General features: G+C 56.2%; 1 protein-coding gene across 6 annotated transcripts in view; it reads left to right on the forward strand.

Moving 5' to 3' along the window:
- Nucleotides 1-3034: 3034 nt before the first annotated feature.
- FOXP4 (forkhead box P4) overlaps nt 3035-15609 on the forward strand; it is a 50339-nt gene continuing 37764 nt past the window's right edge. For 2 of the 6 annotated variants that reach the window (XM_064597587.1, XM_045866872.3), the window contains exon 1: nt 3038-3555. The gene's annotated coding sequence lies outside the window, so the exon portion shown is untranslated. Of the gene's footprint in view, nt 3556-15609 lie in introns of all 6 variants that reach the window. The other 4 variants (XM_064597588.1, XM_045866870.3, XM_045866873.3 and 1 more) reach the window with 3 other exon arrangements.

The following is a 15609-nucleotide window of genomic DNA, read 5'->3' on the forward strand; positions in this document are numbered from 1 at the left end:
CACTTAGAAAACGAGAAGAGCCACCACGTCTGGGGCGATAAAGCACAAAAGTACGTGAGAGTCGAGTGGCCGGCGCACAGCAAGCGTTTAATAAGTATCAACTGCAGTTGTGTGTATGGTTTGTGTTTTTTGTGAGGTCAGTAGTCCTCATTTTCAGGTGAGGAAACCAGGGCTTACAAAAGAGAATTGGAGCATTTCTGGAAAGCTAAATGATTTGCCCACGGTTTTTCCTGCCAGCCACCTAAGGACCCATTCTCCTAGTGTTGTGGATAAGGAAACTAAGGCTCAGACATCATGTAACTTGCCCAGGTCACACTGCTGGTAAATGACAGAGGCTGAAGTTCAACCCAAGGTCACCTCATGCCAGCCCCTGTGCTTTTGACTACAGCCTCCCCAGCAGGGCTAAGCCATGGGCCCTCATTCTTGCCATAGTCAATGCCCCTGGCCCCTTTGAAGGAATAAGGATAGAAGGGGACCCTCCTGCCTATTCCAGGTCACTCCACCTCGGGAGCCAAGGGCTCCTCTTAAGCCTTCTCACAGAGCTCTTGTACCAGAAGGAAGAGCTTTGGACTGGCTGTGTTGATTTTGGGGTGATTGTTTGGTACCTTTCTTTGATGAGGCCTTGTTTTCCTCACCAAAATGCCCTTTAGGTGAGGATAAGACAGGGTCTCTTGCCTCCCTTGTGCTCCCCACTGTGACTCACAGGGCACTGGAAACTGAGCTGGCCTGGAGATGACCAGTAACCTGAAATGAAAGCCAAAGCATTTCCCAGGGAACCCCTTTTGGGCAAGGGAGCCCCCGTGGGAGGTGCGGAGGGCTGCTGCAGGAAGGTGATGGGGAAAGGACTTGGTGGGGCTGAGAGTCAGCCAGAAAAGAGGTGGACAAGCCCGTTCCACCTCTCCTCTGCCAAAATCCCTTCTTTTGTACTGAAAGTCCACCCTGAGCCTCTGCAGAAAGGATGCGCAGGAGGCCTGAGGGGCATGGCCACGGCCCAGCTGGGCTTAGACAAGGACTGGCCAACTCCAGGCCAGGCCCAGACCTGTCCACACACCCCGACTCCCACCAGAACTGATTCTCCATGGAAGCTAAACTGGATCACATTACCAAAGGCCTCCTTTCTCCCAGACTGCACTCCTCCTCAGGTAAGCCACAAGCCAGTGCTGCTTTAGAAGCCTCCAAGTGGTTCTTCCCCGTCCTCACTGAAGTGGCTCTGGTCAGAATCCTGCTTCAGCACTTACCAGCTCTGTAAGCCTGGGCAAGTGGCTTAATCTTTCCGTGCCTCAGCTTTCTCTTCTGTAAAATAGAGATAATGGTACTATCCAGCTCATCGGGTTATTGTGAAGATGAAATAAGGCCTCTGCCTTGGGGCATCTGGGTAACTCAGTCGTTAAGCCTCTGCCTTCGGCTCAGGTCATGATCCCCAGGATCCTGGGATCGAGCCCTGGATCGAGTGCTGCATCGGGCTCCCTGCCCAGTGGGGACCCTGCTTCTCCCTCTCCCTCGCCTGCTGCTCCCCAAGCTTATGCTCTCTCTCTCTCTGTCAAATGAATAAATAAAATCTTTAAAGATAATAATAATAAGGCCTCTGCCTGGCCTACCCTTGGACTTGAACATTAGCTATTGTTATTCCTTATTGCGACTGCTATTACTGCACTGGGAAGGACACTGTGGAGAGTCACATAAATGACACTTAGAATCCTCCTCCCTACAATTTCCCACCTAGATACTGAAGGGTCCCTGTCACACCTACCCAGTAGGGCAAAAATATAGGGTCTGGACATGGACGGGGTATCACTAACCTTATAACCACTTCAGACTATACCTGCAGAAAAGGGATGGGATAATTGATGAAAAGCAACCCCAAAAGGAGCCTCCTTTCTCGCCAGGCGACAGGACTGACTCACCCTAAGCAACCCCAGCTCACACTCCACAGGGGCATCAGTGTGTCTGCCCTGTCTCCACCTGCCTCAGGTGATCTGGACCAGGAAAGCCTTCAAGAGCCACTGCCTTCCTGCCCTCCTCCCACAGCAGGGCCCTCCCTTAGTCATGGGCGTTCCTGGAAGATATCTGGGGTGTCCTTCAGCTCTCCCCACCCGCAACACACAGAGACAAACAGGAGACGTTTTGTGAGTGGAGGTTTTATTCAGGTTTCCACGGGTGTCTGAGTCGGGCGTCTGCCACCAGCATACCCCTCCGCCTTGGAACTCGGGCCTTTCCCCATCCGGACTCCCCCATCCGGACCCCCCCACCCCCGCCCCCGCCCCAACCCACGCCACTGTCACCGCCACCACCATTATCCCTCCCAGCTCCCAGGCAAAGACACAGTTTTGTTTGCAATCCAATTTGTCCGGATAATTGCCTCGACTTTGCACTTCGCTTTGCCCGCGTGTATCCGGCTGTGGGCCCCTTCTTCACCGGTTCGCAGAGCACTTTCTGGGAAATTCCCCTTCCGGTAAGGGAGTCAGCGCGCGCCCGGGGTGAACGTTCACAATGCCCAGAAGGCGCCTCCCCACCTCCCCCACCCCGGTTCAGAAAGCTCACCCCCAGGTCCCCACGCAGTGCGGAGCAGGAGGGAGGCAAGGAAGGACTCGGGCCGCACACCGGCTCCGGGATCAGGGCCCCCGGCCACTCCCCGCGCCGAGCGCAGCCCGCCGGGAACCAATGAACCGTGTGGGAGCAGGGCTCGGCCGTACCTCCAGACTCCAGGGAAAAGCTGGGGTTTGCAAAGCGCGCCACAGGATTCGCGGGGGCAGGGAGAATCCCTGGGGTCTCTCCACCTCCCGCCTTTCTCAGGTCCGCAGCCCCGTGTCTTCTCCCCAAGTCCCCACTTTCCTTCCCCTAAAGTTCGGTCCACGTGGTCTTCTCTCGCTCGCCGCGGCGGCCTGGCCGGGTGAAAGCGGCTGCACCTGCTTTAGGCGAATTATGGTAGCGCTAGAAGTTGGTCTCCCCTCCCTCCACCGCTCGCTCGCTCGCTCCCTCCTCCCCGGCTCTCCGCGCGCTCCCTCCTTCCCCCTCCACCCCGCGTCCCCCGCCCCCTCCCGCCCCGCCCGCGCGCCGCCCGCTCGCAGCCACTCGCAGCCCGGGCTCAGTCGCAGCCCCTCGGAGTCCGGAGCCGGCCGCCCCTGCGGACCGGACAGCGCGACCGGCGGCCGGGACGGAGCCCCCAGCCCGCGAGGAGGGCGCGGCGCAGGCGGCGGCGGCGCGGCGGGGAGGAGCCCGGGCCGGAACCAGGGCTGGGCCGGGGGCGGGGACGCCGGGGTCCCGGAGCCCCGGAGCCGGAGCGAGCGAACAAGCGTCGCGGGAGGACCGAGAAGGAGGAGCACCGCCGGAGCGAGCCGAGCTGCCCACGAAGTGCGATGCCCCGGCGGGGCTAGGGCGCGCGGCGGCCGGCGCGGCGCGGCGCGGAGGGAGGACGCCCGGGAGCTGCGCGGCGCCGGGCGGCGCGGAGGGGCAGCCCCAGCGGGCGGCGGCGGGCCGGGGCTGCGACCCGAGCGAGCCCCATGCCCCGCGCGGGCTGACGGGCCGGAGCCCGCACGGAGCGGCCGGGCCGGACAGGTAGGTGGCGGGCCGAGCCCGGGGACGCGGGTGGGGGCTGGGCCGGCGACCAGACCAACTCCCTAGCTCGCGCACTCTCTCGCCCGCTCACTGGCTCACTTTGTGTTTGCAAACTGCCCGCCGGAGACGCGCCGGGCGCCGGGAGGAGCCGGGCCCAGGCCGGCGCACTTTGTTCCAGCCGGGGCCGGCTGCGGCGCCCTGACCCCGCGCCGCCACCACACCCCGCCCCCGGCCTGGGCCCCCGCGGCCCAGAGCCGCCTTTGGAACAGGTGGGGGCTGCGGCGGGGAGGCGGGAGGTGGGGGCAGCCGGAGGTCGGCGGTTGGGGGGGGCTGGAAAGGCTACTGAGGCCCGCCCTTCCCCCAGAATCTGGGCCCCGCCCCCTCCCGGCCTGGCCGCTGGGAGTGGGGTGTAAGGGGGCGCGACCCCCCCGCCCCCCGCCCGAGTCAAACAAAGAGTAATTCCCGGCCCGGACTTTCCTGAGCTGGGGAGGGAAGTGGTGGCGCGAGCTCCCCCAACCCAACCCCAGTCTGTCCAGGATTCCCCGAGACGCGCCGGAGGCAGATGGGGGGGTGGGGGGGATCGCGGTCGCACCCGCCGCGTCGCCTCGGGTGAGAAGGGGACTTGTTTTGCTGAGGTCGCACCTTGGAGGTTCCGGGGCCAGTCAGCCCCGTTCCCCCGTGGCTCGGCCAGCTCGGAGATAGAGTGGAAAACTTCTTGGGGACTTGAGAGCGTCTGGAAACGGCCCCTGTGATTTTGTGCGCCTGTGCTGGAGGGCGGGGGACGGACCCGGCGGATACCTTTATTCACCCCGTTTAGGACGAGCCACCCCCACCCCCACCCGCCTCACCCTGTTGGGGGGAAGGGGAGGGCGGCAGCAGGGTTCCGAGGCCCCCAGGGAAGAGGGTTCCCAAGTGACCAAGCAGGACCCTCCCTCAGATTGCCGACCCCAGTGTCTCCTCTGGACAGCCCCCCCCCACGGACGCCTCTCTGACCGGCAGTCACCCCGGCGGCGCTCCGGCCTCGCGCTCCGCGTCAACGCCAAACTAACTTGGGGCTGAGCCCGGGCAAAGCCTGTGGCGCTAGAATGCGGGGCGCCCTGAGCGACCCGGGGTCCCGGCCTCCCCGGCAAAGGACCGTGTGATTTCGCGGGACGCGGATTCTGAGACAGAGGCCCTAACGGCTGTGGATGCCTTCCTACAACTGGGGCGACCTCGTGAACACGGCCGCATCCCTCCCGGACCCTCTAGGTTGGGGGGAAGATGATATGGGAACGCGGAGACCCTGAGCCTATAGAGCGCCAGGCTCATCCCTTTGCACTCCGGCTCCTCTTGCCAACCCCCGCCGGACGGATTGCCTCGCTCCCTCGGCGCCTGGGCTTGAAGGCGTCTGGAGATGGCCGTGTGTCTCGCACCCCAGCACCGGGTCTCCCTGCAGATTGGCCGCAGAGCCTGGAGCAGGGGTTCCGTTGGGGGAATGAAAGAGCAAACCCGAGTCTGAAGCTGTCATCCCTGCGGTTCCTGAGAAAGCCCAGGAACATTTTGGCCAATGCGGGTTTTTACTTGAACTTCGGCATCTTCATGCCCCGTTTTCAAGCACCGCCTGGATTGTCCCAGGGCGAACTGTGTTGGGTCTGGGATTGAGGGCCCCGGGAGTGAAGCTTGAAGGGCAGCAGGGGTTGGAGCCGGAGACTGGCCAGGGTGCCGCCATCTCCCACGCAGAAATAAGGAGCAGCGGGACCGTCTGTACTGTCTGTAGCCGAGGGAGGGTCTAACCTAACCCCACCGGAGAGCGCAGTGGGTAACCCAGACTGGAACACCGAGAATTTGAACCCAGACTCTCACTTTCAGCAGAGAACCTGGACTGAACGCTTCCGGCTCTGGGCATTTCAAGCCCCTGACTCTCCTGGTGAGCCAGCGGGTGGTCACAGGGGCCGGAAGGGCAGGGATGGCCGTGTCTCAGCTGCCCGAAAGAGAGACCCTCGCTTCAGACAGCCCCTGCCCTAGACAGTCCCCACACAAACCTGCAGAAAATTGCTTCGGGGAACGGGAAGTCTGCAGGCTTGTTTTGTTTTGTTTTGTTTTGTTTTAAACTTGAGAAACTTTGTCTTGCCTGGGTTCTGGGATTCTTTGTCACCTGGCAGGCTGGAGAGAGGGCCTCAGGACTGTTGTAGGCACCTGGACGGCTTGCTTTTTCTGGCTGCTTTAGATCTGAGCCTCTCAAAAGCAGGGATGTGCCTGGGGGCGTGGGGGGGACTCCCTATCTGGTATTGCTCCGACTCTTGTCAGCTGGGCAAGGTAGCATGGGAAGGAGGTGGTGCTGTGGGGGTCCCCCAAACATACCCAGGACCCCAGCAAGATGGGAATCTCTTCTCCCAGACCCTCGGCCCACCACCTTACTCTGGTCCCAGCCTTAGCACTGAGTTGGGGAAGACCATGGGAACCTTTTCTCTTGGCACTAAGCTACGTTGAGTGTCTGGGTGGAGTTTTCTATCCTTCTCCCAGTCCTGGGCAGGTTTCCCAGGAGTTATGGAGTTGGGGAACCCCTGAGCCCTGGGGAGAGAAAGGCCTGACACCAATGCTGGGAAATGCCAGGGGTAGGGCAGGTTGGACCCAACTTGCAAGAGGACCTGCCCCTGTCCCTTTCTGTGTAGGTACCCTTCTCACACCTAGACACTGATACCCTCACCCCCTTTCCTCTGCCTTTGGCTAGAAACTTCCTTTCTGACTGCTGGCAGGTAGGTCCCTTTTTGCCAGGAATGTTCATATCCTGCTGGGCCCCTACTCCAAACACACCTCTTCCTTAGGGGGGAGAAGGCAGGGGGACATGGGGGGGGGCTTCCTTCAATCCAGTAATTCCCCAAGTGTTTGCTGAGCCCCTACTCTGTCTGGGCAGGTCCCAGGCTGGGTACTAGAGAGCCCAAGCAAGAAGGCTGGGGACTGTTCTCTGATCCTCCTATTGCCCGGGTAGGAGAGACAGACAAGGTGTCACATCAGGGAGAGGAGAGTGGGAGCAGGGTGTCTGTTTCAGAGGAGAAATGTGTGCTGCAAAGGGAAGGAAGGGTCATCTCAAAAAGAACCCCCCCCCAGCTCCACTATACCTGGCCTGGCTGCACCCTCTTTCCCGACATCCTAACCCTTCCCTGTGCCACTGCCTTGGTGGTTTGCCTGTCTTTCCAGCTGAAATGCAAGCCCCTCCACGTCTATCCCCAGCACAATGACTTTACTTTCCTAGTAGCCCAAATTGTGCTAAATAAGAATTTCTTCTACCCAAGGAGCTCCACACAGTGTCCCATCATGCTCTTACAACTCTCCCAGCTTCTCCAGAACCAAGGCCAGGCAGGTACTACTTTTGACAGGATTCTACTGGCTGAAATGGTTTCCTTGGACTTGGTTCCAGAACTCTGGAGCCCGGGGCAAGGAACTGGGGCCTGCCCAGGGCAGAACATGGGTCAGGGTGGAAAAGGCTTTGGAACCCGCCAGCTGTTACGGGACCCTGGGGAACTTAATGAAGCTCTTGGAACCTCAGTTTTCCTCTGTGTAAAGTGGGTCAATAATACCCACCTTAGAGAGTCTGTTTGGGAGTTGAATGTAAAGTACCTAGCATGGTGCCTGGCACTTGGCAGTGCTGACCAAGGGGTGGTTTTTATTACTAGATTCCCAGCACGGCCAAGACACACGTTGGACTGAATACTGGAAATGCTTATGTTTTAACCTCCATTTCACGAGCTGTGGAAATGAAGCCCAGAGAGAGGAAGCAACTTGTCTGAGGTTACACAGCTAGTCAGTGGTAGAGCCGGGGCTAAAATGTGGGGCTCCTAACTCCCAGTGCAACCAGTAGGGCTTGAGTCTCTGCTGTGGGGAAGGGAGAAAGGAGGGGATGGGAGGGCTTGTCAACTCCCCCCTCGCTCCTTTACAGACTCAGGCCTGGGCTGCCCCTCTGCCCTGAGGTGAGAAGGCTGTGTTTTTTTCCTCCTGCCTTCCCTTTAAGGGAGGGTCTACGTTCAGAATCTGGCATTTTCCACCTGCACTTAACCCTGGAACAATGCAGTCATATGTTACCCACCCCCCCACACACACACCACCCTTTTAAGGTGCTCATGAAGACAAATAAAAATGCGAGGGATAATTCCCCAGAGTGTAGAGGAGGAAAATGGCTGGCACCACCTCCAGAAGGGAGACCTCTGGGGTTTGGAACCCTAGCCTACACAGTCTTATGGAAGACAATTTTGGCCACCAGTCTTAGATCAATTCGGGACCTACCTGTGGATGGATCATCTCAAAGAAGAAAAAAAAAAATACCTGCCTTTGGCCTAAAGTTCCTGGCTTTTTCAGCATTGCCTTCCTGGATTCTCCATGGGAATGCACCCCTTCTTCACCCAGTCCCACCATGCTAGGATCACAGCAGGAACCCTTTACCAAGCCTTGTGGCGGCCCATGCAGTGGTCTCTTGAGATGGCATGGGGGGATGGGGCTTATGGAGCCTGGACTCAGGGCACACCTGCCTGAGCTAGAAATCCAGAGCTCCCAGCACAGAAAGCGCACGAGTCAAAGTGTCCTGTGCCTTGAGGGGTCCATCCAGGCCTGGGCCTGACGGATGTCCTCCCTTCCCTTGATCCCCGTCCCAGGCCTCCTCCTTTCCAGGTCTTTGCCAGGCTGTCCCTCACTCCAGTGCAGCCCTGCACCTTCTCCCCACCCTGGCCAGAGCCATGCAGCCTGTGCCTGGAATCCCAGTAGCTCTGCTGACCTCACAGGTCCCAATCCTCTGCCCAACTGGAGCCTCCAGAGCTGGGACCTGAAGGCCATTGGGCTCACTGGTGGTACTGGACAGAGGTAAAGGGCATTTTCTCTGCCACTCCAAGCTGATTCCGATGGAACCTGACCTGGGCTACCATGCATATAGGGCAGGGGAACAAGATGGTGGGTTTTCCTCACACAGTAAGAGTGGAGTGTGTGGACTGGCGACCCTTTGGCGTTTGTTCGAGGTAGTCAGGGTCAGCAGGTGGAAGTTACCTAGAATTCCCACCGGCAGCAAAGGAGGGACAGAGGATGGCGACTTAAGGGCAGGGTGACTCACGGAATGGAGACCAGGAGGAGGACTGCTCTCCATTCCACAAACACTGTGGCATGCATACTGTGCAGTGGCAAACACAAGGGTTGAGGGGAAGAGGTTTAATAAGAGGTGACTCGATTGCCACTTGGAAAATCAGAAATGGAGCAAGCGCCGCAGGACTGATCTTTCAGATAGGGACTGGGGACTGGAAGCAGGGCTCTGGTCCTGAAGCTCCCCGGGGGAGGGGGTGGGCGACAGGATGCCTCTGCTGGCCTGGGAGAGCCCTCAGGAGGTCTGTGCTGTGTGAAGGGAAACTGGGGGCTGGGTGGGCGAATGGGCTCCCATTCTGGGTTCCTCAGCCGGATGAGCTCCCTCGGATGGGGTTCTGCAGCTCTGGAGCCCACACTTCCGGGAGACCCAGGCTGAAAGAAATTGGTCCCCAAAAGGTTGGGGTGTACTTCCTCCTTTCCTTCAGGGGTTCCCTGGCCAGATGTGCATCCACACCCTGCGAGGAAGGGCGTGCGCAGCTGGGGAGAATTTTGGGGAGAGATTGAATGGCGGGATTTGCGGGAGACCCGGGGAGTGGCTGCAGCTGTAAGCGTTTAGGGAGCAAAGCCCTGAGCGTGGAGAAGCTCCCTATCTTCTCAAGGCTTCCGCATCACTGGATCGGGGCAGGAGGCGCTTGCGAAGGTCGGGTCTTGTTAAGGATGCAGAGTTGGTCCACCTGGGAGAACCCCTCCTTTAGGAAACCTCTGGGATTTCCCCCCGAGAGCCAGGGCTACTGGTCTTCCCTCCCAGCTCAGCGCACTTGCCCGGGGTTGCTCGCCTCGCCAGCATTTCCCCAAGCCTCCGCGAGCGCATCCGTGCAAGTTGCAGGAAGCCCCTTCATCTCTGAGCTCTGGGACGCAGCCCTGGGACCAGAGCACCAAGAAGGAGCCTGGGGCTTGGGACCCACTCTGCCCAGTGCCTGGGGGTCTAGGGAATATTGGAAGAGGGGACTGCTGGTCTTTTAGCCAGCGGGAGGGCCGCCTACTCCCCGCGTGCTGCACTCCTCTCACTTGGGGATGACTTAGCAGGTCTGGGTGGTAAACAAGGTCAGGATTCACTGACGAGAGTCACCCCTACGCATGCTGCTACCCACTTCCTAACCCCCTGTAAGACCTCAGGCATGGCCCACTTCTCTCTGGGCCTCGGTTTTCCTAGCTGCACAGCTGACTTGGGAACACCCACAGTCACTTCTCCCGGGCCTGCCCTGGCCAAAGCTGCGGGTTGGGCATCAGGCGAGAAGAGAAGCGGAAGGTCTCAGCGTGCTCCCCCTTTGTTCACCGCGGCCGGAGCCTCCTGCCTCCGTCGCTCCTTCCCGAAAGGGGCGCTGTGGAGTGCGGGGCAGGCGGCCGGCGGTCCGGGCAAGGTTCCTCCTTCTCAATTAGGCGGCGGAGCCTGATTAAAAGGGGGTGCTGCCCGCCCCCTCCTGCCCGATCTCCATCGACGAGATTTCCCTTCATCAGAATCTCACATCCTCCAGAAATTAATTTGATGCCTCTTGTTATCAATTAATTGAATCTCGTTGGGAGAGCGAGCTCAGCGAGGCGGGCGGCGGCTTGGCCCTTGTGTGTCACTGTTCTGCCCTCCCCCTCATATCGGGACAACCTCACCCCCTCCCCATTTCTCTGTTTCTGCCTTGCCTTTAATTCCACTTATTTTCTAAAATAAAACCACCGCTGTGAACCCTTTTGCCTGGTTTGGCTCAGATGGGTACCCATCCATGGACGGGGTGCTGCCTGGGATTCACCCTGAGCTGAGGAGGGGGGCGGGGCAGGGGTTCCTCTCCCCTGGGCCCTGTTCCATCCCTCCGAAAATCAACAGAACCTCACCCTTGGGGAATTTGGCCCTGACCCTGACCCTGTGTACTCCAGGGGCTGCTGGTGAGAAACTTGGAGAGGAGGCCTGAGGGAGGGAGGGCTAGGGAGAGACTGCAAGGAGCCTCCCCCACTAGACACACACCCTAGTTGGAGGAGGGGACACTGGAGGGCCGGGCTAGGGCCTGTCAGCCATCCGGATTTTGTCCTTGTGAAAGTTTCATCTTTTTTAGAAGAGGCAGTTAGGAGCTGTTGCCCTGCTGGGGCTGATCTGCTCAATGAAGGGAGAGAGGGCACAGATGTGTGGTACCTCCTAGCTGCCCAAGAGCTAAGTCAGGCATCCGCAGGAACAAGAAGGTAAATGAGAGAGGGAGGAGGAAGGTTCTAGAAGACATCCCAGTCTGGGAGGGGGTTGTGGCCAGTACAGGGTACAACTAAGTGGTCACCAGACCCTGACTGAGGGGCTGTGCCTTGCCATTTCACATACCTTCCCTTCCCTTGTCCTGATCCTCACAAAAGCCCTGGGAGATTCTCCAGGCGATGATCTGTATTATTCTCAATTGATGGGTGAGGGACCCAGGCCTGGAGAGGTAATGTAACTTGCCCGGGGTCACACAGCTAACTGGAACCTGCTTCTCTGGAATGCTGGCCATAACGGCTGAGGTCACAAGTTGACCAACTTCACCCCTTCAGAGTTTTGTTGACCCACACAAAGCTTATTACAAGGGTACATTTCACACAAATATCCCCACTTTGGCTTCTTTTGAAAACCCCAAACCCTGTCAACAATCAGCCTGAATTTCCGCGTGTGGTAAGGACAGACTGGGATTGAATGCCCCGCACTTCTCACCTGGCCTCCTAGGCGACCAGCCTAGCCCCTGAGGGCATTTTGGGTAGTAATTCTGTCTTGGAGATTTCACCTGTCCTCAGTATTCTCCAAGGAAGAGCTGGGGAAAGCGGGGTGGTCTGAGAGAATCTGCGAGGTCTTTCCTAGAGCTCAGAGAAGACCTTTAAGGACACCCTGACCCCAGTCGAATTCCCACACAACTGTTCGAAACTGATAGTGGGGGATAATTTTCCTGTTTTTTGACCATGGAGGGGACTTTCGGGTCTTGTGTCTCCAGGAGCCCGTTCTAACCTGAAAGCAGCCCATCCCTGCCCAGGTGAGCCCCTCTATGAAAGTCATCATCACCCTCTTACCTATCCCCCAAACTTATGTATTTTTTGTGGAGGAGGGGAGAGACTTTCTCCCAAGAATGAAACCTCAGGTGGCGACAAGAGAAGAACTGGGCATAAGTCACCTTTCTGGAACTTATTTTGGAACAGAGAAAGATGGGGAAGGATGCTGAATCTTGCGTATTTGGATGTGGATGTGTTCTGGATGCCCCTTGAGTTGGTACCCGAGATCCCTGTAAATGCCACACCTGAACATCATCAGGGGAAAAAGAGAGACGGCCCAGGGCCGGTCAGGGGCAGGTTGGGTGTGAAGCAGTCAGGGGCCCCAGGAAGGGCCAGACCCAGTGGTCTGTCCCAGGCTGGCTGGAGCCCCTCCTTTGCTCACGGGAGCCCCCTGGTGCCAAGGGCACTACCAGAACCAGGCTCCAGATGGCCACTCAGGCCCTGGATGAGTCGCCCCCACCCCTTAACCAGCGGGGGGCCCCCCCACGTAAGACGTCACTATTTAATTAGCCATCTCTGATTAACCAAACTTGGCATTCGGCTTCTCTTGCCCTCATCTTTCCCAGCTCCAAATCAATGGCTTTGATATGCTAATTAGGGAGTAATTTAATTTCAAAAGGCCGCAATTAACAAGGGTGTTGTGGACATGCTGTAGTTAAGCGGAGTAATCTAATTTGCATTAGTAACAAGCAGGGACTAATTAGAAGCTTAATTAGACACTTAGATGGCTCTTATGTTTACTTTCTTAATGAGATGGAGTGGGATCTTTGGTTCTCTTTCTTTTTTCTTTCTTTCTTTCTTTTTTTTTTATTGTTAATTCTTCCTCTTGGTATGGTTCTAGGAAGGAGTGTTGAGGGAGGCCACCTTGCTAGAGCCTGGTGGGAGCATTTCAGGGCCAGGGCCGGTAGAAAGTACACTGGGTGAGGGGGGGTGGGTAGTGGTGAGGAAAGGTTCAGATTCCAGGGAGATTCCAAAGTGACCGCCCTCCAGGCCTTGCCACCTCTGAGGTGGGGTTCAGGAGAAGAGCACTGATTTGGGAGTCAGAAGAGCTGTAGGGTTTCAGTTGGGCTCAGCCTCCTAGCAGCCAGGTGACCTTGTCAAGTCAGTAGGCATCTTCAAAGTGTGGTTCCTTCTTCATCTGTCAAAGGAATTCCAGGTTGTGTGCAGAAGAAGGGAGGGGACAGGGCATGGGAAAGGGTTTTCGAGGACTGTGAGTGGGATGGCTGTTATTAAAATAAAATACAGTCACAAATTTGTGTGCCCAGGCTTCCCTTCCTTGGGACTCCTGACTCAGCTTAGAAGTCACCTCCCACCGGAAGAGCCTTCCCAGAGTATCCCCATTCCCTCTAGGCACCCATAGCCAGCGCCCCAGTGTCAATTTAATGTAACATTTGTAAAGCTGTGTGTCTGTATAGAGCGGAGGTTCTCAATCCTGGCTGCAATTGATGTTTAAGATTTTTTTTTTGAGAGAACACTCAAGTGGGAGGAAAGGCAGAGGCAGAAGGAGAAGCAGACTCCCTACTGAGCAGGGAGCCTGATGCAGGGCTGGAGCCCAGGACCCTGGGATCGTGACCTGAGATGAAGGCAGACACTTAACCGACTGAGCCACCCAGGCATCCCCTGCATTTGAAGTTTAGAATGGGCAAGATTTTTAAAATTATCCATGCCTGGGTCCTACTCCCCAGAGTCCAATTTGATGCCGGGTGCAGCCTAGGTATTGGGTATTTTTCTTAACGCTGTGTTTGCGTGGGTGTCTCTCTTTCTCTTCTAATGTGTAAGCCCCCCAAAAGCAAGGGCTGTGTTTTGTTCCCTCCATCTGCCCAGATCCCAGTACCTACTGTGTTCAGTATTAGTTGCAGGCAGAGGGCCACCAGCCGGCTGTGTGCCCTGTAAACTCACCCAAGTGTTGCTTTTTGAATGCCTTATGCAGGATCTGAGAATCTTCTGGAAACAGACCTGAGGAGAATGGAGGGAAAATGCTAAAAAGGTGAAGGGGTTTGTGAGTCCTCCAGGATATGGGTGCATTGCCAAAGGGAGGATAAAATTGGTACAAATTTCATGGATGTCAATTAGGGAATAAATGTATTAACAGCCTTAAAAATACACAGTTCCACCTAAACATGTATCGTAAGCAAATAGTTAGAAAGGTCGAGTATTCTGTTCGCATAAGGGTGTTTATTGCAGCATCCTAGAAAAAAAAAAATAGGTAATAGTCTGGATGTCCAACTCTAGGGGATTGGCTAAATAAATTCTGGAACATGCAGCCCATTCGAGCAACTATGTGACCCCTAAAAACTGTTGCTTAAAATATTTGATGTCATGTGGAAATGGTTATGATAGTAAGTGGTGAGTGGAAAAATAGGAAAATTCAAACCATGTACAGATTATGACCCCAGTTTCACTTTTTAAATGTTTATATGCCAAAGAGAGTGAAAATGAACTGACTAGAAGGGGTGGATCCCAAAAGCCTAGCTCTCTGGGTGGCACAGTTACGGGTACAGCTTTTTTCTTTACACTTTTTTTTTTCCTCTTCAAAATTTTCTACCGAGGTGTCTGTTACTTTTAAGATTAAAAAATAAAGTTATTTGAAACTCGGGAGAGAACCTGAAGCAGCACAGGATGGTGGTTCACCTTCCAAGTCAGAGGCTCGTTGCCACCTTTATTTATTTTTAAAGATTTGCTTTATTTGAGAGAGCACGTGTGTGCACGTGCAGCGAGAGAGCAGGAGCAGGGGGAGGGGCAGAGGGAGAAGCAGGCTCCCCGCTGAGCAGGGACCCCCCCCCCCATGCTATGCGGGGCTTGATCTCCGAACCCTGAGATCATGACCTGAGCCGAAGGGAGATGCTTCACCCACTGAGCCACCTAGGCGCCCCTGCTGCCACCTTTTAGAGAGGCAGGTCCTCACCCTGCCATTTGAACTAAGTTCCTCAGGCCCTGAAGTTTCGTGCTGAGAGGTCTTGAATGGCCCCTAACATTGGGGCCTATGGCTGCCAGTGTGTCATTTAGGGAGAATCTCGGGCAGAAATTGGAGTACAGAGGGAAGCCTAGGGTCCCCGCCTCTGACCCCCACAAAGGAGAGTCCCAAAGTACGGGACGACGTGGGCTTGGAGAGGGATTAAGCTTTTTCTGGAACTCAAGAGAGCCCCATCTTCTTGGGGAAAGACACTGTTGGCCTAATCAGAAAGCCAGGTAGTGACGTGGCTCACATCACCCTGCTCTGGTTTGGGGACCCATTTTGGAGCTACAGAGACATTCTAACCCATGGGCCCTGCCTCACTTTCCTCAAATGCTGAACCCAGGGCTGTGATAAGGGGATAGGATCCTAAACCCTAGCCCACTCAGAGTTGAGTTGTAACAGGACTTTCTGGGCCCCCATAATTATAGCCTTCTCTGAGTGGCTTCTTCATGTAGTGGATTTTATTTGCTATCACAGCAACCCTGAAAGGAAGATTTATTGGTATTAGCCCCAAATGACAAATAAGGACACTTAGGCTCAGACTGGTGACCTCACTGCTCAGTGCTCTCCATACAAAGATAATAAGAGACCAGAAATTGGTCAGCAGGTAGGATGGCAAATGAGTGGCTCGCTAAGGAGGGCCAAGGCCAGAAGTGGCTACTGCCCGAACCCTCACCTCTTCTGGCAGCCTGAGCCCGTAGGCCTTTGGGGCCTGAGCTGAATGAGGGAAGGGGATCCCCAGGCCTTTGCATGATGGATTGGGAAGCATTCTTCAGTTACTTGTAATGTCAGTGCTTATTGCTTTGAAAAGCCCTCTGCTTTATGTCCCTGACACAAGTAAGATCTGATAGCAGGACAGCTAGAAAGATAGGGAAAGAAAATAGGAAATATAAGGCGTCTTCATGCTCTATGTGGTACCCAAGTGTTTTTATGGAATCTAGCAATGTGTCCATTTCAAAGACTTCTAGCTCTGGAAAAGTCTGAAACTGGCAACCTCTCTTACAAAGTAA

The sequence above is a fragment of the Mirounga angustirostris genome, unplaced genomic scaffold (assembly GCF_029215605.1).
Source record: "Mirounga angustirostris isolate CCGP_5_RB_7025 unplaced genomic scaffold, mMirAng1.0.hap1 SCAF_8, whole genome shotgun sequence".
NCBI lineage: Eukaryota > Metazoa > Chordata > Mammalia > Carnivora > Phocidae > Mirounga > Mirounga angustirostris.